A 25,317-nucleotide genomic window follows, 5' to 3' on the forward strand; every position below is an offset into this window, starting at 1 on the left:
CCATTATCAATCGCCAACCTAATCCCACTGCCTCGCTCTCTCCCCATAGCCCTGTATCAGTCCCCAACCTAATCCCACTGCCCCGCTTTCTCCCCATAGCCCTGTATCAATCTCCAAACTAATCCCACTGCCCTGCTTTCTCCCCATAGCCCTACATCACTTCCAAACTAATCCCTCTGCCCCACTCTCTGCCCATAGCCCTGCATCATTCCCAAACTAACCCCACTGCCACGTACGTTCTCTCCCCATAGCCCTGGGAGTGTTTGATGGGATAGTGTAGAGGGAGCATTACTCTATATCTAACCCGTGCAGTACCTGCCTTTGGAATGCTTGATGGGACAGTGTAGAGAGAGCTTTTCTCTGTATCTAACCCGTGCAGTACCTACCCTGTCAGTGTTTCATGGGACAGTGTAGAGGGAGCTTTTCTCTGTATCTAACCCGTGCGGTACCTGCCTTGGGAGTGTTTGATGGGACAGTGTAGAGGGAGCATTACTCTATATCTAACCCGTGCTGTACCTGCCTTGGGAGTGTTTGATGGGACAGTGTAGAGGGAGCTTCACTCTGTATCTAACCCGTGTTGTTCCTGCCCTGGGAGTTTTTGATGGGCTGGTTTAAAGAGAGCTTTACTCTATCGATTCTGTAGTAAACCTTGACAGATTGCAAGTCCGGGGATTCAGCGCATACACAGCGCAGACAGAAACACGGAACTTGCGGGGCCTCTACCAAGGCCTAAGTCGTTGGTACGGAGACCGTGATTTCAGGGCCATTATCTTTGTTTGATGTAATCCTTCACTCCTGTGTATAAGACAGTGAGTCTCACGGCCTAAAATTCATTCAAATCTCAGTAAGAATACCCAGAACAGACTTTAATTGTCTTTTATTTGCTTCATTTTTCTAAGGTGTACCCAGATATCTGCAGACCAACATTCATTCGCACGTGAATCCCTCCTCTGCATTTAAATCAAATCACGGTAACACTTTTATTTAATCTACCGAGGTTCAGTATTGAAATATACCAGGAGAACCAGGCACGTTTTGATAACACAGATTAACAATGAGTTCAGTGGGGAAATTTAGCAAACAACAGGCCGATTTTAATATGATAAGGCAGGATCTGTCCAAAGTGGACTGGGAACAGCTACTTGACACCCCTCTGTCTCAGTCCCAAAATAATCCCACTGCCCTGCTCTCTCCCCATTGCCCTGTATCAATCGCCAACCTAATCCCACTGCCCCGCTCTCTCCCCATAGCTCTGTATCAGTCCCCAGCCGAATCCCACTGCCGCGCTCTCCCCCCAAAGCCCTGTATCAATCCCCAACCTAATCCCACTGCCCCGGTTTCTCCCCATAGCCCTGTATCAATCACCAAACTAATCCCACTGCCCCGCTTTCTCCCCATAGCCCTGTATCAATCACAAACTATTTCCACTGCCCTGCTCTCTCCCCATAGCCCTGTATCAATCCCCAACGTAAGCCCACTGCCCGCTTTCTCCCCATAGCCCTGTGTTATATCCAAACAAATCCCACTGCCCACTTTCTCCCCATAGCCCTGTGTTATATCCAAACTAATCCCACTGCCCCGCTTTCTCCCCATAGCCCTGTATCAATCCCCAAACTAATCCCACTGCCCCACTTTCTCCCCATAGCCCTGTATCAATCCCAAACAAATCCCACTGCCCCGCTCTCCCGCAAAGCCCTGTATCAATCACCAACGTAAGCCCACTGCCCTGCTTTCTCCCCATAGCCCTGTGTTATATCCAAACAAATCCCACTACCCCGCTCTCTCCCCATAGCCCTGTATCAATCCCCAACGTAAGCCCACTGCCCTGCTTGCTCCCCATAGCCCTGCGTTATATCCAAACTAATCCCACTGCACCGCTCTCTCCTCTAGCCCTGTATCAATCACAAACTAATCCCACTGCCACGCTCACTCCCCATAGCCCCGGATCAATCCCAAGCTTATCCAGCTCCTGATCGCTATCCAGTGACCTCTGTGTTAGAGAGAGGGGAAATCAGCCAGGATTCCTGCTCCTGATCACTGTCCAGTGACTCCTCGGTTCGAGAGAGGGGAAATCAGCCAGGATTCGTGCTCCTCATCACTGCCCAGTGACCCCTGGGTTAGAGAGAGAGGGGAAATCAGCCAGTGTTCGTGCTCCTGATCACTGCCCGGTGACGCCTGGGTTAGAGAGATGGGAAATCAGCCAGGGCTCGTGCTCCTGAAATCTGTCCAGTGACGCCCAGGTTAGAGATAGAGGGGTAATCAGCCAGGGTTCGTGCTCCTGATCACTGTCCAGTGACCCCAGGGTTTGAGAGATGGGACATCAGCCAGTGTTCGTGCTCCTGATCTCTGTCCAGCGATGCCTGGGTTAGAAAGTGGGGAAATCAGCCAGGATTCCTACTCCTTATCACTGTCCGGTGACCCCTGATTTAGAGAGAGAGGAAATCAGCCAGGGTTCCTGCTCCTGATTACTGCCCAGTGACCCCTGGGTTAGAGAGAGGGGAAGTCAGCCAGGGTTCCTGCTCCTAATCACTGTCCAGTGACCCCTGGGTTAGAGAGGGAGGGGAAATCAGCCAGGGTTCCTGTTCCTGATCACTGCCCAGTGACCCCTGGGTTAGAGAGAGAGGGGAAATCAGCCAGCGCTATTTAAATCATGTTGCGAGAAAGGGAAATAGTTTGCGCCCCCGTTTGGACCTCAGAGTCTGAGAGACGGAGGGAACGGCAACAGAAAAAGAGGAAACAACATCTCCAAAAACTGATCCCAACTCATCGCCAAGGCTGGGGATAGATAACCTCTCCGCCTTCTTAGGAAGTTTAACCACTTTATTCACTTTCTGATTGGAGCTCCATTTGGAATTAGACTTTATTTTGTCGGATGTTTAATGACAGCTTTGAAGGGGGAAGGAGAAACTTGGAGCAACTTTTTCTGTCAAAGCTGCAGTGAGACTTGAAAGATTTTTAATGAAATTTGTGGAACAGTATGATGTCTTTGCAGAGGCAGAAAATGGCATTGTTGAATGGAGGTTTTTCTGATCTGTTGCATCCTGTGTAGATCAGAAACAGGTAAAGGTGTTCATACTAAACAGACCAAGACAATGAAATGCTAAAACAATGTCTGGCCAATGTCAGAGACTTCAAGCACAGGACATGTGCAATATACAAAACCCCATAGCCCTGTATCAATTCCAAACTAATCCCACTGCCCCGCTCTCCCCCCATAGCCCTGTATCAATCCCAAACTAAAGCCACTGCCCCGCTCTCTCCTGATAGCCCTGTATCAATCCCAAACTTTTCCCACTGCCTCGCTCTCTCCCGGTAGCCCGGTATCAATCCCAATCTAATGCCACTGCCCTGCTCTCTCCCGATAGCCCTGTATCAATCCCAAATATTTCTCAATGCCTAGCTCTCTCCCGATAGCCCTGTATCAATCCCAAACTAATCCCACTGCCCTGATCTCTCCCGATAGCCCTGTATCAATCCCAAACTAATCCCACTGCCCCGCTCACACCCCATAGCCCTGCATCAATCCCCAAACTAATCCCACTGCCCCGCTCACTCCCCATAGCCCTGTATCAATCCCAAACTAATCAAACTGCCCCGCTCACTCACCATAGCCCTGTATCAATCCCAAACTAATCCCACTGCCCCGCTCTCTCCCCATAGCCCTGTATCAATCCGCAAACTAATCCCACTGCCCCGCTCACTCACCATAGACCTGTATCAATCCCAAACTAATCCCACTGCCCCGCTCTCTCCCCATAGCCCTGTATCAATCCGCAAACTAATCCCACTGCCCCGCTCACTCCCCATAGCCCTGTATCAATCCCAAACTAATCTCAGTTCCCCGCTCACTCCCGATAGCTCTGTATCAATCCAAAACTAATCCCAAAGCCCCACTCTCTCCCCATAGCCCTGTATCAATCCCAAACTAATCCCAATGCCCCGCTCTCTCCCCATAGCCCTGTTTCAATCCCCAAACTAATCCCACTGCCCTGCTCTCTCCCCATAGCCCTGTATCAATCCCAAACTAATCCCACTGCCCCGCTCTCTCCCCATAGCCCTGTACCAATCCCAAACTAATCCCACTGCCCTGCTCTCTCCCCATAGCCCTGTATCAATCCCAAACTAATCCCACTGCCCCGCTCTCTCCCCATAGCCCTGTATCAAACCCCAAACTAATCCCACTGCCCTGCTCTCCCCATAGCCCTGTATCAATCCCCAAACAAATCCCACTGCTCCGCTCTCTCCCCATACTCTGTATCAATCCCCAAACTAATCCCACTGCCCTGCTGACTCCCCATAGCCCTGTATCAATCCCCAACGTAAGCCCACTGCCCGCTTTCTCCCCATAGCCCTGTGTTATATCCAAACAAATCCCACTGCCCGCTTTCTCCCCATAGCCCTGTGTTATATCCAAACTAATCCCACTGCCCCGCTTTCTCCCCATAGCCCTGTATCAATCTCCAAATTAATCCCACTGCCCCGCTCTCTCCCCATAGCCCTGTATCAATCCCCAACGTAAGCACACTGCCCCGCTTTCTCCCCATAGCCCTGTGTTATATCCAAACACGGTCGTAGGCCAGATCACCAACAACGATGAGTCAGCCTACAGGGAGGAGGTCCAGCATCTCGTGAAGTGGTGCGCCGATAACAACCTGGCCCTTAACATCAAGAAAACCAAAGAAATCATTGTGGACTTCAGGAAGTCCAAAGGCGGAAGTCACACCCCCATCCACATCAATGGGGCTGTGGTGGAAAGGGTGGACAGCTTTAAGTTCCTCGGAGTCCACATCACTGAAGACCTCTCCTCGTCCCTCAATACCTCCTCTCTGGTGAAGAAGGCCCAGCAACGCCTATATTTCCTAAGGAGGCTGAAGGGATGTAACCTGTCACGCCTGATCCTCTCTAACTTTTACCGCTGCACAATAGAGAGCATCCTGACAAACTGTATCACAGTATGGTATGGCAGCTGTAGCTACTATGACCGGAAAGCCCTGCAGCGGGTCGTCAAAACTGCCCAACGCATTACCGGCACCCGGCTACCGACCATAGAGCACATATACCAGAAACGCTGTTTACGGAGGTCACGGACCATCATCAAAGACCCTACCCACCCCAGCCACAGTCTGTTCGCCCTCCTGCCATCTGGGAGACGCTACAGATGCATTTGCACCCGTACGACCAGATTTAGGAACAGCTTCTTTCCCAGGGCTGTCATCCTACTGAACTCCACAAATAAACTCTAAAGCCTGCACATCTGCCAATGCACTTTATTATGGTTATGTTTATGTTAATGTATTACAAGCCAAATGTATGTTGAATGTTTAAATGTCTTAATCTAAATGTACACTCTCGGGAGCTGCAAGCCTACATTTCGTTGTACTGCACTTGTGCACTAACAATGACAATAAAAGTTGATTTGATTTGATTTGATTTGCTGTCCCTGCCCTGGGATTGTTTGATGGGGCAGTGTAGAGGGAGCTTTACTCTGTATCTAACCCCGTGCCGTACCTGCCCTGGGAGTGTTTGATGGGTCAGTGTAGAGGGAGCATTACTCTGTATCTAAGCCCGTGCTGTACCTGCCCTGGGAGTGTTTGATGGGTCAGTGTAGAGGGAGCTTTACTCTGTATCTAACCCCGTGCCGTACCTGCCCTGGGAGTGTTTGATGGGACAGTGTAGAGGGAGCATTACTCTGTATCAAACCCGCTGTACCTGCCCTGGGAGTGTTTGATGGGTCAGTGTAGAGGGAGCATTACTCTGTATCAAACCCGTGCTGTACCTGCCCTGGGAGTGTTTGATGGGACAGTGTAGAGGGAGCTTTACTCTGTATCTAACCCCGTGCCGTACCTGCCCTGGGAGTGTTTGATGGGTCAGTGTAGAGGGAGCTTTACTCTGTATCTAACCCCGTGCCGTACCTGCCCTGGGATTGTTTGATGGGTCAGTGTAGAGGGAGCTTTACTCTGTATCAAACCCCGTGCCGTACCTGCCCTGGGAGAGTTTGATGGGACCATGTAAATGGAGCTTTATGCTGTATCTAACGTCTGCTGTACCTTCCCAGGGATTCTTTGATGGGACAATATAGATGGAGCTTTACTCTGAATCTAGCCGGTGCTGTGCCTGGCGTGGGAGTGTTTCATGGGGCAGTGCAGAGGGGGCTTGATTCTCTATCTAACCCGTGCTGTACCTTCCCAGGAGTGTTTGATGGGACAGTGTAGAGGGAGAACATAAGAACATAAGAAGTAGGAGCAGGAGTAGGCCAATCGGCCCCTCGAGCCTGCTCCACCATTCAATAAGATCATGGCTGATCTGATCCTAACCTCGAATCTTCTATCACTCTCCATCCACCCAAACCCATGTGATCTCCCGGGAGAGGCGAAAAACCAGATAAAGACCCAATGGCCAATTTGGGAGAAAAAAATCTGGGAAATTCCTCTCCGACCCATCTAGGCGATTGAAATTCTTCCAGGAGATCACTCTGTCCCTATATTTTCTACAGTACTTACCTTCTGTAAAGGCGATCTCCACCCCAGCCAGGAACAGGAATAAAACCATCTCCTGAAATCTAACACAGAATTGGAACACAGTAGGAGCAGAACAATGCTACACGGCCCCTGGGCCCACTCCACTACCCACAGGGCCATGACCATTCCGAACCTAGACTCATGTCCAATTTCCTGCCCGCTCCCCGTAACCCTTAATTCCCTTTACTGCTAGGAAACTATCTATTTCTGTTTTAAATTTATTTAATGATGTAGCTTCCACAGCTTTCTGGGGCAGCAAATTCCACAAACCTACCACCCTCTGAGTGAAGAAGTTTCTCCTCATCTCAGTTTTGAATGAGCAGCCCTTTATTTTAAGATTATGCCCCCTAGTTCTAGTTTCACCCATCATTGGGAACATCCTCACCGCATCCACCCGATCAAGCCCCTTCACAATCTTATATGTTTCAATAAGATCGCCTCTCATTCTTCTGAACTCCAATGAGTAGAGTCCCAATCTACTCAACCTCTCCTCATATGACCACCCCCTCATCCCCAGGATTAACCGAGTGAACCTTCTTTGTACTGACTCGAGAGCAAGTATGTCTTTTCTTAAGTATGGACACCAAAACTGCATGCAGTATTCCAGGTGCGGTCTCACCAATATCTTGTACAACTGCAGCAATACCTCCCTGTTTTTATATTCCATCCCCCTAGCAATAAAAGCCAACATTCCATTGGCCTTCTTAATCACTTGCTGCACCTGCACACTAACTTTTTGAGTTTCGTGCACCAGGACCCCCAGATCCCTTTGTACTTCAGTACTTTCCATTTTCTTGCCATTAAGATAATAACTTGCTCTATGATTTTTCCTGCCAAAGTGCATAACCTCACACTTTCACGTATTGTATTCCATCTGCCAAATCTCTGCCCACTTACTTAGCCTGTCTATGTCCCTTTGCAGGTTTTTTATGTCCTCCTCACTCACTACTTTCCGTCCCATCTTTGTATCATCTGCAAACTTTGATCTGTTACACTCGGTCCCCTGCTCCAAATCGCTAATATAGATTGTAAAGAGTTGGGGACCCAGCACTGACCCCTGCGGAACACCACTAGTTACTGGTTGCCAATCTGAGAACGAACCATTTATCCCAACTCTCTGCTTTCTGTTAGAGAGCCAATCCTCCACCCACGCCAGAATATTACCCCCAATCCCATGATTTTTTATCTTGAGCAATAATCTTTTGTGTGGCACCTTGTCAAATGCCTTTTGGAAGTCTAAATACACTACATCCACTGGTTCCCCTTTATCCACCCTGTATGTTACTTCCTCAAAAAACTCAAGCAAATTTGTCAAACATGACTTCCCTTTCATGAAACCATGCTGACTTTGTCCTATTAAATTATGTTTATCCAAATGTCCTGTTACTGTCTCCTTAATAATGGACTCTAACATTTTACCTACCACAGATGTTAGGCTAACAGGTCTATAGTTTCCAGCCTTCTGCCTGCTACCCTTTTTAAATAAGGGTGCTACATTAGCAGTTTTCCAATCTGCCGGGACCTTTGCTGAGTCCAGGGAGTTTTGGAAAATTATTACCAATGCATCCAAAATCCATACCGCCACTTCCCTCAAGACCCTAGGATGCAAGCCATCAGGTCCAGGGGATTTATCCGCCTTGAGTCCCATTATTTTACCAAGTACCACTTCCTTAGTGATTTTGATCGTGTTTAGCTCCTCCCCCCCCTAGAGCCCCCTGTTTGTCCAGTGTTGGGATATTCTTAGTGTCCTCTACTGTAAAGACTGATACAAAATAATTGTTCAGTGTTTTTGCCATCTCCATGTTTCCCACCATTAATTTCCCGGTCTCATCCTCTAAGGGACCAACATTTACTTTAGCCACCCTTTTTCTTTTTATATAACTATAGAAACTTTTACTGTCTGTTTTTATATTTTTTGCTAATTTACTTTCTGTAAGGAATGACCCAGACTCTGCCTCGCCTCGCCACCAGAGGGCTCCATGAACTCTCTTAATTGTGTCCTTCTTTATTCATTATTGTATTCACCTGTGCATTGTTAGTTGCCTACTATTTAAGTGGGGTTCACTTTATGTTCTTTGCTCAGTCTTGAGTTGCACTGCCTGGAGATACCGCTTGCTGGTCTGCTTGCCTGTATTCTGTACTGTTGTTATTTTGTTTATGTCAAGTAAAGTCTACCTTTACTTTGCAACCTTACCTCTGCCTCAGTTTGCCTTACTGCAGTTGGGTCCACCGAGTTCCGGTCCTTACAGCAAGACTGAGCCAAAACATGGACCCAGCAGAGAAGGACCAATTGCCAAGACAAGTTTCTGAACAGCTACAACTTATTTTGAACGAACTGCAGTGTCTCGCCACGGCAGTCTCCCGAAACCAGAATCTGCTGGAGGGCCTCGTCATCACTTTCCATCAGAGCCAGAAACAGAGTCAGGTGATCCAAGCCGCTCCTGCACCGTTACCCGCTCCTACGATTTCGCCTTCTCCTCTGAGAGAACCCCGATTACCTGCACCCGAGCGCTACGACGGTAACCCAGGAGGATGTCGAGGTTTCCTAATCCAGTGTTCCCTGGTTTTCCAACTGCAGGGTTCATTATTTCCCAGTGACTGTTCCCGAGTGGCCTACATCATTTTGCTACTTACCGGCAAGGCGCTTACCTGGGCTACAGCCGTCTGGGAACAGCAAACGCCGGTATGTTCAAACTACCAACTTTTCTCGGAAGAGATGAGAAGGGTTTTTGATCACCCTGTCAGTGGGAGAGAGGCATCTAACAGACTACTTCGGCTTCGCCAGGGGGTTCGTAGCGTTGCGGACTACGCTATTGAGTTTCGCACTCTCGCTGCTGAAGGCCAATGGAATTCGGAGGCGCTCATCACCACCTTTCGCCACGGTCTCACGGATGAGATCAAGGACGAACTGGCTTCCAGGGATCCGGTGAGTGATTTGGAGTCTCTTTTTGATATCTCCGTTCGTGTGGATAATCGTCTCCGTGAGAGGCAAAGAGAACGCCACTCCTTTTTCACTCCGTTTCCAGAGACCAGAGCTTTTCCTGCTTCGAAGCCATCTGAGAACCTCCGAGCCATCCCGAGTCCATCTTTGTCCGATCCAGAGGAACCCATGCAGGTGGGAGTAACCCGCCTCTCGCAGCCCGAACATGATCGCCGAATGAGAGAGGGATCTTGTCTCTGTTGTGGGAAAGCTGGCCACTTCCGCTCTTCCTGTCCAGATTTTGTGGGAAAAGCCAGGGCTCATCCAGGATGGAGCGACCTGAGATGAGCATAACCATTCCTTCCGACCCCACTGTTTCTAGGGTTTTGCTGGCATCCTCCCTTTTCTGGGACAATCAACAATATGATCTTAAGGCCATGGTGGATTCGGGGTCTGATGGTAACTTCATAGATCTGGGGTTAGCTAAACAGCTCAAGATTCCCCTGACCCATCCTGATCATCCCCTCACTGTTGTTGCCCTGGATGGAAGACCCCTGGGCTCTGGAACCGTTCACCATCATACTGCCCCTCTGTGTTTGGGCGTGGAAGGACAACATTTTGAGACCATCCAATTCTCCCTTATCCACACTTCCCAGTTTCCATTAATTCTGGGTTACCCTTGGTTGGTCTGCCATAATCCTCGCTTAGATTGGGTCACCGGCCGGCTTACGGAATGGGGCTCCGCCTGCCATACTACCTGTCTTCGCGCCAAGTCTCCTTCCCAGCCCCAGGAGTTCCCATCACGCTCTGAATTGTCCCGAGTGCCACCCGAGTATGAGGATCTAAAAGAGGTCTTCAGTAAGGTTCGAGCCACATCACTTCCCCCTCATAGGCCATATGACTGTGCCGTTGACCTCCTGCCTGGGACATGCCCACCTAGGGGTAGGATCTTTTCCCTTTCTGCTCCTGAGACCGCCGCCATGGAGGAGTACATCCGTGACGTCCTCGCCGCTGGCTTCATCCGTCCATCCACCTCTCCTGCTGGTGCCGGTTTTTTCTTCGTGATTAAGAAAGATGGAGGTCTCTGTCCCTACATCGACTACCGTGGCCTTAACCGGATTACTATAAAGAACCGTTATCCTCTTCCACTCATGTCGACGGCCTTCGAGCTACTTCAGGGAGCCACGGTCTTCACTAAATTGGACCTCCGCAACGCCTACAACCTCATCCGCGTCCGCGAAGGGGACGAGTGGAAGACGGCATTCAACACACCCACTGAGCACTATGAGTACCTGGTTATGCCTTTTGGATTGACCAACGCTCCTGCTGTATTCCAGGCGCTCATCAACGACGTTCTCCGAGACATGCTGAATCACTTTGTTTTTGTCTACCTGGATGACATTCTCATTTTCTCCAAAACTCTTCACGATCATGTCCAGCATGTAAGACAAGTCCTGCAACTTTTGTTTAACAACCTCTTGTTTGTCAAGGCGGAGAAGTGTGAATTTCACGTTTCCACAGTTTCATTTCTGGGCTTCATCATCTCCAGCGGCAACATCCAAATGGACCCTGGCAAGACCCAAGCTGTCCGAGATTGGCCACCACCCACCTCTCTCAAACAGGTGCAATGTTTCTTGGGGTTTGCTAACTTCTATCGGAGATTCATCAGAAACTTCGGCACCATTGCTGCCCCTCTTAACGCCCTCACCAGGATCGCCTCTACTCGGTTCAGTTGGTCCGCTGAGGCTGCGCAGGCTTTCGAGGATCTCAAGCGGCGCTTCACATCTGCTCCTGTCCTCGTTATTCCGGATCCCTCACTCCCCTTCATTGTCGAGGTGGATGCCTCGGATATAGGAGTGGGCGCCGTTTTATCCCAACGGTCTAACGACAACAAACTGCACCCTTGCGCCTTTTTCTCTCGCCGACTCACTCCCGCTGAACGAAACTACGATATCGGGAACAGGGAATTACTGGCAGTTAAGTTGGCACTGGAGGAGTGGAGACATTGGTTGGAGGGGTCTAAACACCCGTTCATTGTCTGGACTGACCATAAGAATCTGGCCTATATCCAGGAGGCCAAACGGCTTAACTCTCGTCAAGCTCGCTGGGCACTGTTTTTTAATCGTTTTGACTTTGTCCTGTCATATCGTCCAGGTTCCAAGAATCTCAAGCCTGATGCTCTCTCCAGGCAATTTGATCCACCCGAGCGGGAGAGACAACCAGAACCTATTATTTCTACTTCCCGAATTGTAGCACCGGTTTGCTGGGGAATCGAGACGCTGGTCAGAAAGATGCAACAGAGGGAGGCAGACCCTGGCAACGGCCCACCTGTTCGCCTTTTTGTCCCCAACACGACTCGCTCACAAGTTCTGCAGTGGGGGCATTCGTCGCGACTCACCGGTCATCCAGGCACATCCAGGACGCTGGAGTTTCTTCGCAGGAGGTTCTGGTGGCCCACCATGGAGAAGGACGTAAAGGCGTTCGTGGCAGCTTGTGCCATTTTTGCACGAAACAAGAACCCTCGATCTCACCCCCAGGGTTTGCTGCATCCTCTCCCCCATTGCCACTCGCCCCTGGTCACACCTCTCGGTGGATTTCATCACAGGCCTTCCACCATCTCAAGGCAACACTGTCATTCTGGTCATCGGAGATCGCTTCTCCAAAGCCTGTCGTTTTCTGCCCTTGCCCAAGCTTCCCTCAGCCCAAGAGACAGCCGAGCTCATGGTCCAGCATGTTTTCAGGTTATTCGGTTTGCCCCTTGACATTGTTTCTGACCATGGTCCACAATTCGCGTCCCAGTTTTGGAAAGCCTTCTACAAGCTCATTGGAGCTACTGTCAGTCTTTCCTCGGGTTTCCACTCTCAGTCGAACGGTCAAACAGAACGAATCAACCAAGACCTGGAGACGACCCTGAGGTGTCGCGTGTCCGCTAACCCTGCGACCTGGAGTCGTCACATCGTCTGGGCTGAGTACGCACACAACACATTGCGCTGCTCCCCCACAGGACTGTCGCCGTTCGAGTGCCAGTTCGATTTTCAGACTCCACTGTTCCAGGAGCAGGAGCTCGAGGTGGGGGTTCCGTCCGCGGAGAAGTTTGTCCAGCGTTGTCGGCGGACCTGGAGGAGAGCGCGGCTGGCCTTGCAACATGCTTCTTGACAACGGCAGATCCAGGCCAACAAGCGGCGCAGACTGGCTCCTTCATTCCGTCCTGGTCAGAGGGTCTGGCTTTCTACGCAGGATCTCCCGCTGCGAGTGGAGTCCCGCAAGCTGGCGCCCCGTTTCATCAGCCCCTTCATGGTGTTGAGAAAGGTCAACCCGGTGTCCTACTGTCTCCAGCTACCCCGCTCCATGCGGATTCATCCTACCTTCCATGTCTCCCGGCTTCGGCCAGTGGCCAGCAGTTCCCTGGCGCCCGCCACGAGGCCTCCTCCTGCTCCCCGCATCATCGACAGCCAGCCTGCTTACACGGTCCGTCGCCTGATGGACTCTCGCCGGGTTCGCGGGGGCCTCCAGTTCCTGGTGGACTGGGAGGGATATGGTCCAGAGGAACACTCTTGGGTCCCGGACCGGGACATCCTGGATCGCGATTTAGTACGGAATTTTTTTCGTCGTCACCATGGAGCTTCTGGGGGAACGTCAGGGGCCGTTCCTAGTGGGGGGGGGGGGTTCCTGTAAGGAATGACCCAGACTCTGCCTCGCCTCACCACCAGAGGGCTCCATGAACTCTCTTAATTGTGTCCTTCTTTATTCATTATTGTATTCACCTGTGCATTGTTAGATGCCTACTATTTAAGCGGTGTTCACTTTATGTTCTTTGCTCAGTCTTGAGTTGCACTGCCTGGAGATACCTCTTGCTGGTCTGCTTGCCTGTATTCTGTACTGTTGTTATTTTGTTTATGTCAAGTAAAGTCTACCTTTATTTTGCAACCGTACCTCTGCCTCAGTTTGCCTTACTGCAGTTGGGTCCACCGAGTTCTGGTCCTTACACTTTCATAATCTATCTACCCTTTCTTAATCAATCTTTTAGTTATTTTTTGCTGTCTTTTAAAGACTTCCCAATCTTCCATCCTCCCACTAGATTTGGCTACCTTATATGCCCTTTTTTTTTAGTCGGATACTATCCTTAATTACTTTGCTTAGCCACGGATGGCTATCTTTTCTTTTACACCCTTTTTTCCTCAGTGGAATATATTTCTTTTGGAAGTTGTAAAATAACTCCTTAAATGTACACCACTGATCATGTACCGTCTTGCCCTTTAATCTATTTTCCCAGTCCACTCTAATTAATTCCGCTCTCATACCTTCATAGTCCCCCTTATTCAAGCTCAGCACGCTTGTTTGAGATCCAACCTTCTCACCCTCTAATTGAATATGGAACTCAACCATGTTATGGTCACTCATTCCAAGGGGATCCTTTACTAGGACATTTTTAATTAATCCTGTCTCATTACACAGGACCCAATCTAAGGTTGCTTGCCCCCTGGTCGGTTCAGTTACATACTGCTCAAGAAACCCATCCCTAATACACTCAATGAACTCATCCTCAAGGCTGCTCTGCCCAATTTGATTTGTCCAGTTAATATGATAATTAAAATTCCCCCATAATTATAGCTGTTCCCTTATTACAAGCCTCAACTATTTCCTGATTAATACTCCGTCCAACAGAGTTGCAACTGTTTGGAGGCCTATAGACTACACCCACTAGTGTTTTTTTCCCCTTATTATTCCTTATCTCCACCCAAACTGTTTCACTATCCTGCTCCTTTGACCCAATATCATTTCTCTGTATTATAGTGATTCCTTCCTTTATTAACATAGCCACCCCACCTCCTCTCCCTTCCTGCCTGTCCTTCCTGATTGTTAAATAACCTGGTATGTTTATTTCCCAGTCATGGTCACCCTGCAGCCATGTTTCTGTAATGGCCACAAGATCATACCCATATGTCATTATTTGTGCCGTTAACTCATTCATTTTGTTACGAATGCTACGTGCATTCAGATAAAGAACTTTCAAATATGTTTTGTAACACTTAGTTCCTGTTTTTTCCCTTTTTAGTACTTTACTTTTTACTCCATACCTTCTGTCCCTTCCTGACACATTCTGTTTTTTAATTCCCCCACTGCTACCTAATTCTATGACCTGCTCTGTTGTCATTTCTATTATTTGCTCTCTAGAAACCTCCCCCCCACTAATTAGTTTAAAGCCCTCTCTACAGCCCTAGTTATATGATTCGCCAGGACTCTAGTCCCAGCACTGGCCAAGTGGAGTCCATCCCAACAGAACAGCTCCCTCCTGTCCCAGTACTGGTGCCAGTGTCCCAAGAAGCAAAACCCATTTCTCCCACACCAGTCTTTGAGCCACGCATTTAACACTTTAATTTTATTTATCCTAGCCAAATTCGCTCGTGGCTCAGGTAATAACCCAGAGATTATTACCCTTGAGGTTCTGTTTTTTAATTTGACCCCTCTATCTAAATCGTGTTGTACCTGCCCTGGGAGTGTTTGATGGGACACTGTAGAGGGAGATATACTCTGTATCTAACCCCGTGCTGTAGCTGCCCTGGGAGTGTTTGATTTGACAGTGTAGAAGGAGCTTTACTCTGTATCTAATCCGCACTCCACCTGCCCTGTAAGTGTTTGATGGGACAGTGTAGAGGGTGCTTTACTCTGAGTCAAACCCTTGCTGTACCATCCCTGGGAGTTTTTGATGGGACAATGTAGATGGAGCTTTTTGCTGTATCTAACCTGTGCTGTTTTTGCCCTGGGATTCTTTGGTGGGACCATATAGAAGGAGCTTTACTCTGTATCTAGCCTGTGCTGTGCCTGCCCTGGGAGTGTTTGATGGGGCAGTGTAGAGGGAGCTTTACTCTGTATCTAACCCGTGCTTTACCTGCCTTGGGAGAGTTTGTTGGTAGAGTGTAGAGGGAGATTTACTCTGTATCTACACCGTGTTGTATTTGGCCTTGGAGTGTTTGATTAGATAGTGTCGAGGGAGTTTTAGCCTGTATATAACCCGTGCAGTTCCTGCCATTCCAATGTTTGATGTGACAGTGTAGAGGGAGCTTCACTCTGTATCTTATCCGTGCTGTACCCGCCCTGGGAGTGTGTGATGGTACAGTGTAGAGGGAGCTTTACGCTGTATCTGAAATGTGCTGTAGCTGTTCTAGTAGTGTTGGATGTGACAGTGTAGGTGGAAATTTACTCTGTATCTGATCTGTGCTGTACCTGCCCTGGGAGTGTTTGATGGGTCAGTATAGAGGGAGCTTTACTCTGTATCTAATTCGTGTTGTACCTGCCCTGGGAGTGTTTGTTGGGACAGTGTATAAGGGGCTTTACACTGAGTCTAACCAGTGCTGTACCTGCACTTGGAGTGTTTGATAGGACAGTGTGGAGAGAGATTTACTCCGTATCTTCTTCGTGCTGTACCTGCCGTTGCAGTGTTTGATTAGATAGTTTCGAGGGTGCTTTACTCTGTACCTAACCCATGCTGTTCCTGCCTTTCTAGTTTTTGATGGGACAGTGCAGAGGGATCTTTACTCTGAAACTGACCCCTGCTATATCTGCCCTTGGAGTGTTTAATGGGGCAGTGTAGATGGAGCTTTCTTCTGTATCTAAACAGTGCTGTACCTGCCCTGTGAGTATTTGATGGTACCGTTTAGAGGTAGCTTTTCTTTGTATGTATCCGGTGCAGTACCTGACCCCGGAGTGTTTTGTGGGACAGTGTAGATGGAGATTTATTCACTATCTAAGGAGTGCTGTACCTGCCCTGGGATTATTTCATGGGACAGTGTAGAGGGTGGTTTCCTCTGTCTCTAAGCCGTCCTGCACCTGCCCTGGGATTGTTTAATGGGACAGTGTTGAGGGAGATGTACTCTGTATATACCTCGTGCTATACATGCCCTGGAATTGTTTGATGGGACAACGTAGAGGGAGCTGTACTCTGTATATTACCGTGCTGTACCTGGCCTGTTAGTGTTTGAGGAGACAGTTTAGATGGAGCTTTACTCTGTGTCTAACCCGTGCTGCACCTGCCCTGGGAGTTTTTGATGTTAGAATGTAGAGGGAGCTGATCTCTGTATCTAACCCGTGTTGCACCTGCCCTGGGAGTGCTTTGTGGGAAAGTGTAGAGGGAGCTTTACTCTGTATCTAACACGTGCTGTACCTGCTCTGGGAGTCTTTGATGGGCAATGTAGAGGGAGCTTTATTCTGTATCTAACCCGTGCTATACCTGCACTGGAAGTGTTTGATGATATAGTGTCGAGGGAGCTTTACTCTGTATCTTACCTATGCTGAACCTGTCCTTGGATTCTTTGATGGGACAGTGTAGATGGAGATTTACTCTGTATCTAACCTGTGCATTACCTACCCTGGGAGTGTTTAGTGGGTGAGTGCAGAGGGAGCTTTACTCTGTTTCAAACCTGTGCTGTACCATCCCTGGGAGTGTTTGATGGGACAGTGTAGTGGAAGTTTTACTCTGTATCTAACCTCGTGCTGTACCTGCACTGGGAGTTTTTGATGGGACAGTGTAGAGGGAGCTTTACTCTGTATCTAAATTGTGTTGTACCTGCCCTGGGAGTGTTTGATGGGACAGTGTAGAGGGAGCTTAACTCTGTATCTAACCCGTGCTGTACCTGCCCTGGGAGTGTTTGATGGGACAGTGTAGAGGGAGATTTACTCTGTATCTAACTCCGTGCTGTACCTGCCCTGGGAGTGTTTGATTTGACAGTGTAGAAGGAGCTTTACTCTATATCTAACCCGTGCTCTACCTGCCCTGTAAATGTTTGATGGGACAGTGTAGAGGGAACTTTGCTCTGTGTCTAACCTCTGCTGTATCTGCCCTTGGAGTGTTTGATGGGACAGTGTAGAAGGAGCTTTACTCTGTATCTAACCCGCGCTCTACCTGCCCTGTCAGTTTTTGATGCGACAGTGTAGAGGGTGCTTTACTCTGTGTCTAACCCTTGCTGTACCATCCCTAGGAGTTTTTGATGGGACAATGTAGATGGAGCGTTTTGCTGTATCAAACCTGTGCTGTGTCTGCCCTGGGATTCTTTGATGGGACAATATAGGAGCTTTACTCTGTATCTAGCCTGTGCTGTGCCTGCCCTGGGAGTGATTGATGGGGCAGTGTAGAGGGAACTTTACTCTTTATCTAACCCGTGCTGTACCTGCCCTGGGAGTGTTTGTTGGCAGAGTGTAGAGGGTGATTTACTCCTTATCTACACCGTGTTGTAACTGTCCTTGGAGTGTTTAATTCGATAGTGCCGAGGGACTTTTAAGCTGTATATAACCTGTGTGGTTCCTGCCATTCCAATGTTTGATGGGACATTGTAGAGGGAGATTTACTCTGTATCTTTTCCGTGCTGTACCTGCCCTGGGAGTGTTTGGTACCGTGTAGAGGGAGATTTACGCTGTATCTTACACGTGCTGTAGCTGCTCTGGTAGTGCTGGGTGGGACAGTGTAGATGGAACTTCACTCTGTATCTGACCTGTGCTGTACCTGCCCTCGGAGTGTTTGATGAGTCAGTGTAGATGAAGCTTTATGCTGTATTTAACCTGCTCTGTACCTGCCCAGTGATTCTTTGAAGGGATAATATAGATGGAGCTTTACTCTCTCTCTAGCCTGTGCTGTGCCTGGCGTGGGAGTGTTTCATTTGGCAGTGTAGAGGTAGCTTGACTCTGTATCTAACCCGTGCTGTACGTTCCCTAAGATTGTTTGATGGGACAGTGTAGAGGTAGCTTTACTCTGTATCTAAATCGTGTTGTACCTGCCCTGGGAGTGTTTGATGGGACAGTGTATAAGGGGCTTTACTCTGAGTCTAACCAGTGCTGTACCTGCACTTGGAGACTTTGATGTGACAGTGTGGAGGGAGATTTACTCTGTATCTTCCTCGTCCTGTACCTGCCATTGGAGTGTTTGATTAGATAGTGCCGAGGGTGTTTTACTTTCTATCTAACCCGTGCTGTTCCTGCCATTCTAGTGTTTGATGGGACAGTGTAGAGGGAGCTTTACTCTGTACCTGACCCATGCTGTATCTGCCCTGGGAGTGTTTCATGGGGCAGTGTAGATAGAACTTTCTTCTGTATCTAAACAGTGCTGTATATGCCCTGGGAGTATTTGATGGTACCGTGTAGAGGTAGCTTTTCTCTGTATGTATCCGGTGCTGTGCCTGACCTGGGAGTGTTTGGTGGGACAATGTAGCGGGAGCTTTACTCTGTATCTAACCCGTGCTGTAACTGCCCTGGGATTGTTTGATGCGCAAGTGTAGATGGACCTTTATTCTCTATCTAAGCAGTGCTGTACCTGCCCTAGATTTACAATCTATTGACCACGCCATGCTTGCTGCCACTCTCAAACCCACCATCTCTCAGCCAATTCCCCATTCGCCCTACCAAACTTCCCGGTTGAACAGCGGATCCCATCTGCTCCTGCGCTCCAATCAGATCAATATTACAAGAATATATTCTCAACCTGACCTAGCCAGACAGTGAACTTTACATTAAGACAAGGTTAAGGGAATATTCATTATCTATAAACAGGTGGTGAGCTGGTCTCCGTGATCAGGATGAGGGTCAGATGTTGTTTAAATTCCATTAGTCTGAGGAACTTTTGATTAGGAGGGCAAATATCCCCTAATATTCTCTCCTCTTATACTAATGGTAAATTTCAGTCTCAATGCGGCAGGAATAGTTCAGTTGTGAGAGCAGTAGAAGGAAGATCAAATGTGCCGGCTATGCTCTGAATTTTATTAAAACAATTGGCAACATTCTGCAATATGTCCCTATGGAAATGATTATCTTTCTTTCTACCATGGTTTATTTCTTCACTCAAACACGATATCTTTCCTCTCACTGACATTCTGCCGACGGTTGCCACGATATTATTTGTTGTCAACTTGCAATGTTTCCCCTCATGCTCGCACGCTCTGCTCAGACTTGCATTGCCTTAGTGCCTTTCAGCTCCTCAGGATGTCCCAGAGCGCTTTACAACCAATGAAGTATTTTGAAGTGTAGTTATTGTTGTAATGTTGGAAACGCTGCAGCCAAGTTGTGCATAAAATGTCCCACAAGCAGCAATGTGTTAATTATCAGCTCATCAGTTTTATTCGTGCTGTTGATTTTGGGATAAATTATGAATTAAATTTACAATCGGTGTGTTACAAGAAACATCGGTCTCCAGCTTATTCCAGTTCTGACGAAGGGTCTTCAACCTGAAACCTTAACTCTGTTTCTCTCTCCACAGATGCTGCCTGAAGTGCTGAGTATTTCCAGCATTTTATTTATTTATTTCAGATTTCCATCATCCGCAGTATTTTGCTTTTGTATCTTTTTATTAATGTTCAAACACAGGAACCAAACCAGCTCGCGTCCAAGAATTTGTGACAAGCATGTGGCCGTTTAAAGGGACAAAAGCAGCACACGAGAGAAAAGGCGATTTGAACCCCGTTCGTAGTGTCGAATGGCCTCAATTTGACCGAACGCCATATGAAGCAACAATTTGAATCAGATATTGCATTTAATTTCAGTCTCAAAATGTTAAGCGATCACACACTGCAAACCGTACGCAAAAAGAAAATCACAAGGCCCGTGCGAGGCACTAAACCGCATTCAAATACAGCAACCAAATCAGTTAGCGTCAAAGATTTTGTCATTAGAAATTCATACCTCTAACATTTGGCTGAAAACAAGAGATTGCAGGGGCTGCTCGCTTCTCGGCCGCGGCGCGAGCGACAGCAACAAGTCATCCGCTCACAGCTGAGTCCTCCAACGTACTGGAACTGCTTGTGACGGAGCAGTTCAATCCTCAGGCCCTGATTGGACACATTCAATGGGGGTGTTCTCGCGCCGCTCTATGTGATTGGTTGGTTGTTGTCACGTGTTCAGGGTGCGGAGCGATGCAAGGAAGCTGCAGTTCTCTGGCAATTGTAATAGTTTCAAGCTTTCCATTCTAATCCATGTATGTGTAAACCTGAGGAAAGTGTAGAAAAGGGTTTTCAGAATGGATTATCCACTGTGGCCGATTTTCCTGCTGGATTTTAATGCAAGAACGCTGCACTTGGAGTATTGGTATAAGGGATGTAGAATATCCATGCTGCCTGGCAGAAGACTGATCGATGAAGCGATTGTTCCCATTGGAAACAGGAAGGCAGCAGCAGTATGCTCACCACTGTTCATTTCACGGAATCAAAGACTCCATTTTTAAACAATAGATGAGTTTGCAAAAATTAAAATTTACTCACGTCTCTGGGTGGGCTCGAACCACCAACCTTTCAGTTAACAGCCGAACGCGCTGGCCCATTGCGCCACAGAGACAGACACGAAAATGTTTGCAATTGGAATTATTCCACATGAACCCATGTGATTATGTGCCAGAGTGTTCACAGCAGAGGCACCGATTTCGAAGCAAATGAGAAGCTGCGTGGGTCCAAACCACTGTCAGGGTAGTCGTGGCCGAGTGGTTAAGGCGATGGATTAGAAATCCATTGGGGTTTCCCCGCGCAGGTTCGAATAACTGCCGACTACGGCACAGAGGACGTCGTCCCAAATGATCGGTTTTTACTTAATTTGAACTGCTGCCTTTCGGTTCCTCTGCCGAGATTCAAAGCTCCAATCAAACAACGTTTCAAGCAGAAAGTAGAACAAGCACTTCACCCCATTATGACATTACGAGAGGCCTAAGCCTAAGGAGAACACGACGTTATTTAACGCTCTTGAAACCGTCAAAGCAATTTTAACCGTCGAAAATATTTTATTTTGCAACCCATTGAAGAAAATGCACGTCTTCCGCGCAGCCATCTTCCAGTTGATGCTGCTTCCTACTGCGATGCTTATTTAATGAACTAAGCCAGACGAGCCACAGTTCTCAACACCGCCGGCCTAAATCGGTACATTAGATCATAAGGAATAGGAGCAGGATTTGGCCATGCGGCCCTCGATCATGCTCCGCCATTCAATAAGATCATGGCTGATCCTCTACCTCAACTGAAAATTACCGACCTAGCCCCATATACCTTGATTTCCGTAATGTACATATCCATCTCCGTTAGGAATGTACTCAACGACTGAACCACCACAGCCCTCTGCGTTAGAAAACTGCAAAGATACACAACCCTTACAATGAAGCAATTTCTCCTCATCTCAATCTTAAATGGCCGGCCCCTTATTCTGAAACATTGACCCCGAGTTCGGGCTCCACAGCCAGGGTAAACAACCTCTCAGAATCCGCCCAGTCAAGCCATGAAAGAATTTATATGTTCTTCCTTCGTAGCGTCTGCTGAATTCATTTCACCACAGAAAACTATGTTTAGCTGGATGGACAACCAGCAGGAAAAACAATGCAGCCAAAGATTTATTCTCCAACCACATTCCCTGAGGCACGCGGCCGTACAAAGTGACAAAAGCAGCACACAAGAGAAAAGGCGATTTGAATCCCGTTCGTAGTGTCGAATTTCCTCAATTTGACCGAACGCCATATGAAGCAACAATTTGAATCAGATATTGCATTTAATTTCAGTCTCAAAATGTTAAGCGATCACACACTGCAAACCGTACTCAAAAAGAAAATCACAAGGCCCGTGCGAGGCACTAAACCGCATTCAAATACAGCAACCAAATCAGTTAGCGTCAAAGATTTTATCATTAGAAATTCATACCTCTGGCATTTGGCTGAAAACAAGAGATTGCAGGGGCTGCTCGCTTCTCGGCCGCGGCGCTAGTGACAGCAACAAGTCATCCGGTCACAGCTGAGTCCTCCAACTTACTGGAACTGCATGTGACAGAGCAGTTCAATCCTCAGGCCCTGATTGGACACATTCAATGGGGGTGTTCTCGCGCCGCTCTATGTGATTGGTTGGTTGTTGTCATGTGATCAGGGTGCAGGGCGATGCAAGGAAGCTGAAGTTCTCTGGCAATTGTAATAGTTTCAAGCTTTCCATTCTAATCCATGTCTGTGTAAACCTGAGGAAAGTGTAGAAAAGGGTTTTCAGAATGGATTATCCACTGTGGCCGATTTTCCTGCTGGATTTTAATGCAAGAACGCTGCACTTGGAGTATTGGTATAAGGGATGTAGAATATCCATGCAGCCTGGCAGAAGACTGATCGATGAAGCGATTGTTCCCATTGGAAACAGGAAGGCAGCAGCAGTATGCTCACCACTGTTCATTTCACGGAATCAAAGACTCCATTTTTAAACAATAGATGAGTTTGCAAAAATTAAAAGTTACTCACGTCTCTGGGTGGGCTCGAAACCACCAACCTTTCAGTTAACAGCCAAACGTGCTGGCCCATTGCGCCACAGAAATAGACACGAAAATGTTTGCAATTGGAATTATTCCACATGAGCCCATGTGATTATGTGCCAGAGTGTTCACAGCAGAGGCACCGATTTCGAAGCAAATGAGAAGCTGCGTGGGTCCAAACCACTGTCAGGGTAGTCGTGGCCGAGTGGTTAAGGCGATGGACTAGAAATCCATTGGGGTTTTCCCGCGCAGGTTCGAATCTTGCCAATTTACGGCACCGAGGACGTCGTCCCAAATAATCGGTTTTTACTTAATTTGAACTGCTGCCTTTCGGTTCCTCTGCCGAGATTCAAAGCTACAATCAAACAAAGTTTCAAGCAGAAAGTATAACGAGCACTTCACCCCATTATGACATTACGAGAGGCCTAAGCCAGAGGAGAATACTACGTTATTTAACGCTCTTGGAACCGTGAAAGCAATTTTAACCGTCGAAAATATTTTATTTTGCAACCCATTGAAGAAAATGCACGTCTTCCACGCAGCCATCTTCCAGTTGATGCTGCTTCCTACTGCGATGCTTATTTAATGAACTAATGGTGTGGAGATGCCGGAGTTGGACTGGGGTGGACACCTGCTGTGATTTCCAGCCCAAAAAAAAAAAATGTTTTTTGTCTGTTTTTTTGTTTTTCTTACAGACCCCAGCATCTGCAATATTTGACCCCTTGTGACCCCACCTCATTGTTCTTTGATGTAATGTTTCCCTGACTGACCTGTTTGGACACCATTCACACCTTTGACTGCTGTGATTATCTCTCTGCCGAGGTGTGATTAATGGCAGTTGGAAAGGTTACCTGTAAACATCTGACATGATTCTCTGACTATATAAGCTGTGTCTTTATGCATTTCTCCACTTCACCTGAAGAAGGAGCAGCGCTCCGAAAGCTTGTGATTTCAAATAAAGCTGTTGGACTATAACCTGGTGTTGTGTGACTTTTTACATTTGTCCACCCCAGTCCAACTCTGGCATCTCCACACCATGGCTACTATCGACACCACAAACTGCCGGCTCAAAGTGGAGAGGATCTCCAAGAAGATCGCGCATATCGACACAGACATCAAGTTTCTGCAGAGGTGCAAGAAAGCAGACAAGATCCCGAAAGGACTACAGATCACTAACCCACTCAAGTCGACCTACAACACAGACTGCGCTGAGAGACTCTGCCGTCGTACCTCTCGCACACTCCTCAACCATCTCGTACACCAGCTCTACAGCAGACGCCGCAACCTCGAAACCGAGATAGAGTCCATGTTCTCAGCCTGTGCTCAGGATGCAGCAGACCAGCTACGAGACACCGCCAAACAAACAAGGCAACGGAACTACGCTACCTACATGCACACCAAGAACAGGAAGCTTGAGAAACTTGGCATCACCAGCAGCAGCAACCAAGCCTCCCCCGGTACCATGGTTGAAACCACAGGGAAATCCATCGTCAACCTGTCCGACCACACCCTTCAACCAGACGAAATTGAAGTTCTCAGCCGAGGGCTCAATTTCTGCCCCACCACCAAAATGGACCCCATCGGTCTCGCGGCAGACACAGAGGAATTCATCAGGAGAATGAGGCTCCGGGAATTCTTCCACAAATCCCAAGATGTCAGCAGCGAACCCAATGAGACAATCAATGATCCGGAACAGCAGACAGAGGGATCTGCAGTGCAGCGACCGAAGAAGAAAGAGTCAAATTGGACCCCTCCGGAGGGTCGCTGCCCTAAGCTTGACATGTATGCTCAAGCTGTCAGGAGATGCATCAACGCCAGATTCATCAGCCGCACTCACAAGACAGTCCAGAATGTCACCCGAGCACAACGCAACGCCATCCACGCTCTCAAGACCAACCGCAACATCGTCATCAAACCAGCAGACAAAGGAGGTGCCATCGTCATACAGAACAGAACGGACTATTGCAAAGAAGTATACCGACAACTGGACAACCAGGAACACTACAGACAGTTACCCGCAGATCCGACCAAAGAACACACCCGCCAACTCAACAGACTGATCAAAACCTTCGATCCAGACCTTCAAAGCATCCTGCATGCTCTCATCCCACGTACTCCCCGCGTGGGAGACTTCTACTGCCTCCCAAAGATACACAAAGCCAACACACCTGGACGTCCTATTGCATCAGGCAACGGAACCCTGTGTGAGAACCTCTCTGGATATGTCGAGGGCATCCTGAAACCCATCGTACAGGGAACCCCCAGCTTCTGTCGCGGCACTACAGACTTCTTACAGAAGCTCAGCACCCACGGACCAGTTGAACCAGGAACACTCCTCGCCACGATGGACGTCTCGGCACTCTACACCAGTATCCCCCACGATGACGGCATCGCTGCGACAGCCTCAGTACTCAACACCAACAACAGCCAATCTCCAGACGCCATCCTACAACTCATTCGTTTCATCCTTGACCACAATGTCTTCACCTTCGACAACCAGTTCTTTACCCAAACACATGGAACAGCCATGGGGACCAAATTCGCACCCCAATATGCAAACATCTTCATGCACAAGTTCGAGCAAGACTTCTTCGCTGCACAGGATCTCCAACCAACGCTATACACCAGATACATCGACGACAT

At 48.3% G+C, this 25,317-nt stretch overlaps 1 long non-coding RNA gene and 1 other non-coding gene across 2 annotated transcripts; both read right to left on the reverse strand.

Moving 5' to 3' along the window:
* Positions 1–19,938: 19,938 nt before the first annotated feature.
* Positions 19,939–23,002, reverse strand: LOC147084984 (uncharacterized). The gene is made up of 2 exons (XR_015075823.1): positions 22,089–23,002; positions 19,939–20,404 (listed from the first exon to the last, which is right to left on the reverse strand). It is a non-coding gene; the product is annotated as an uncharacterized LOC147084984 (long non-coding RNA).
* trnan-guu (transfer RNA asparagine (anticodon GUU)) lies at positions 20,675–20,748 on the reverse strand. Its single transcript has one exon. It is a non-coding gene; the product is annotated as a tRNA-Asn (tRNA).
* Positions 23,003–25,317: the final 2,315 nt, after the last annotated feature.

Source organism: Somniosus microcephalus, unplaced genomic scaffold, assembly GCF_052327205.1.
Source record: "Somniosus microcephalus isolate GS21.2 unplaced genomic scaffold, FLI_Smic_1.0 unresolved_chr9, whole genome shotgun sequence".
Taxonomy (NCBI): domain Eukaryota; kingdom Metazoa; phylum Chordata; class Chondrichthyes; order Squaliformes; family Somniosidae; genus Somniosus; species Somniosus microcephalus.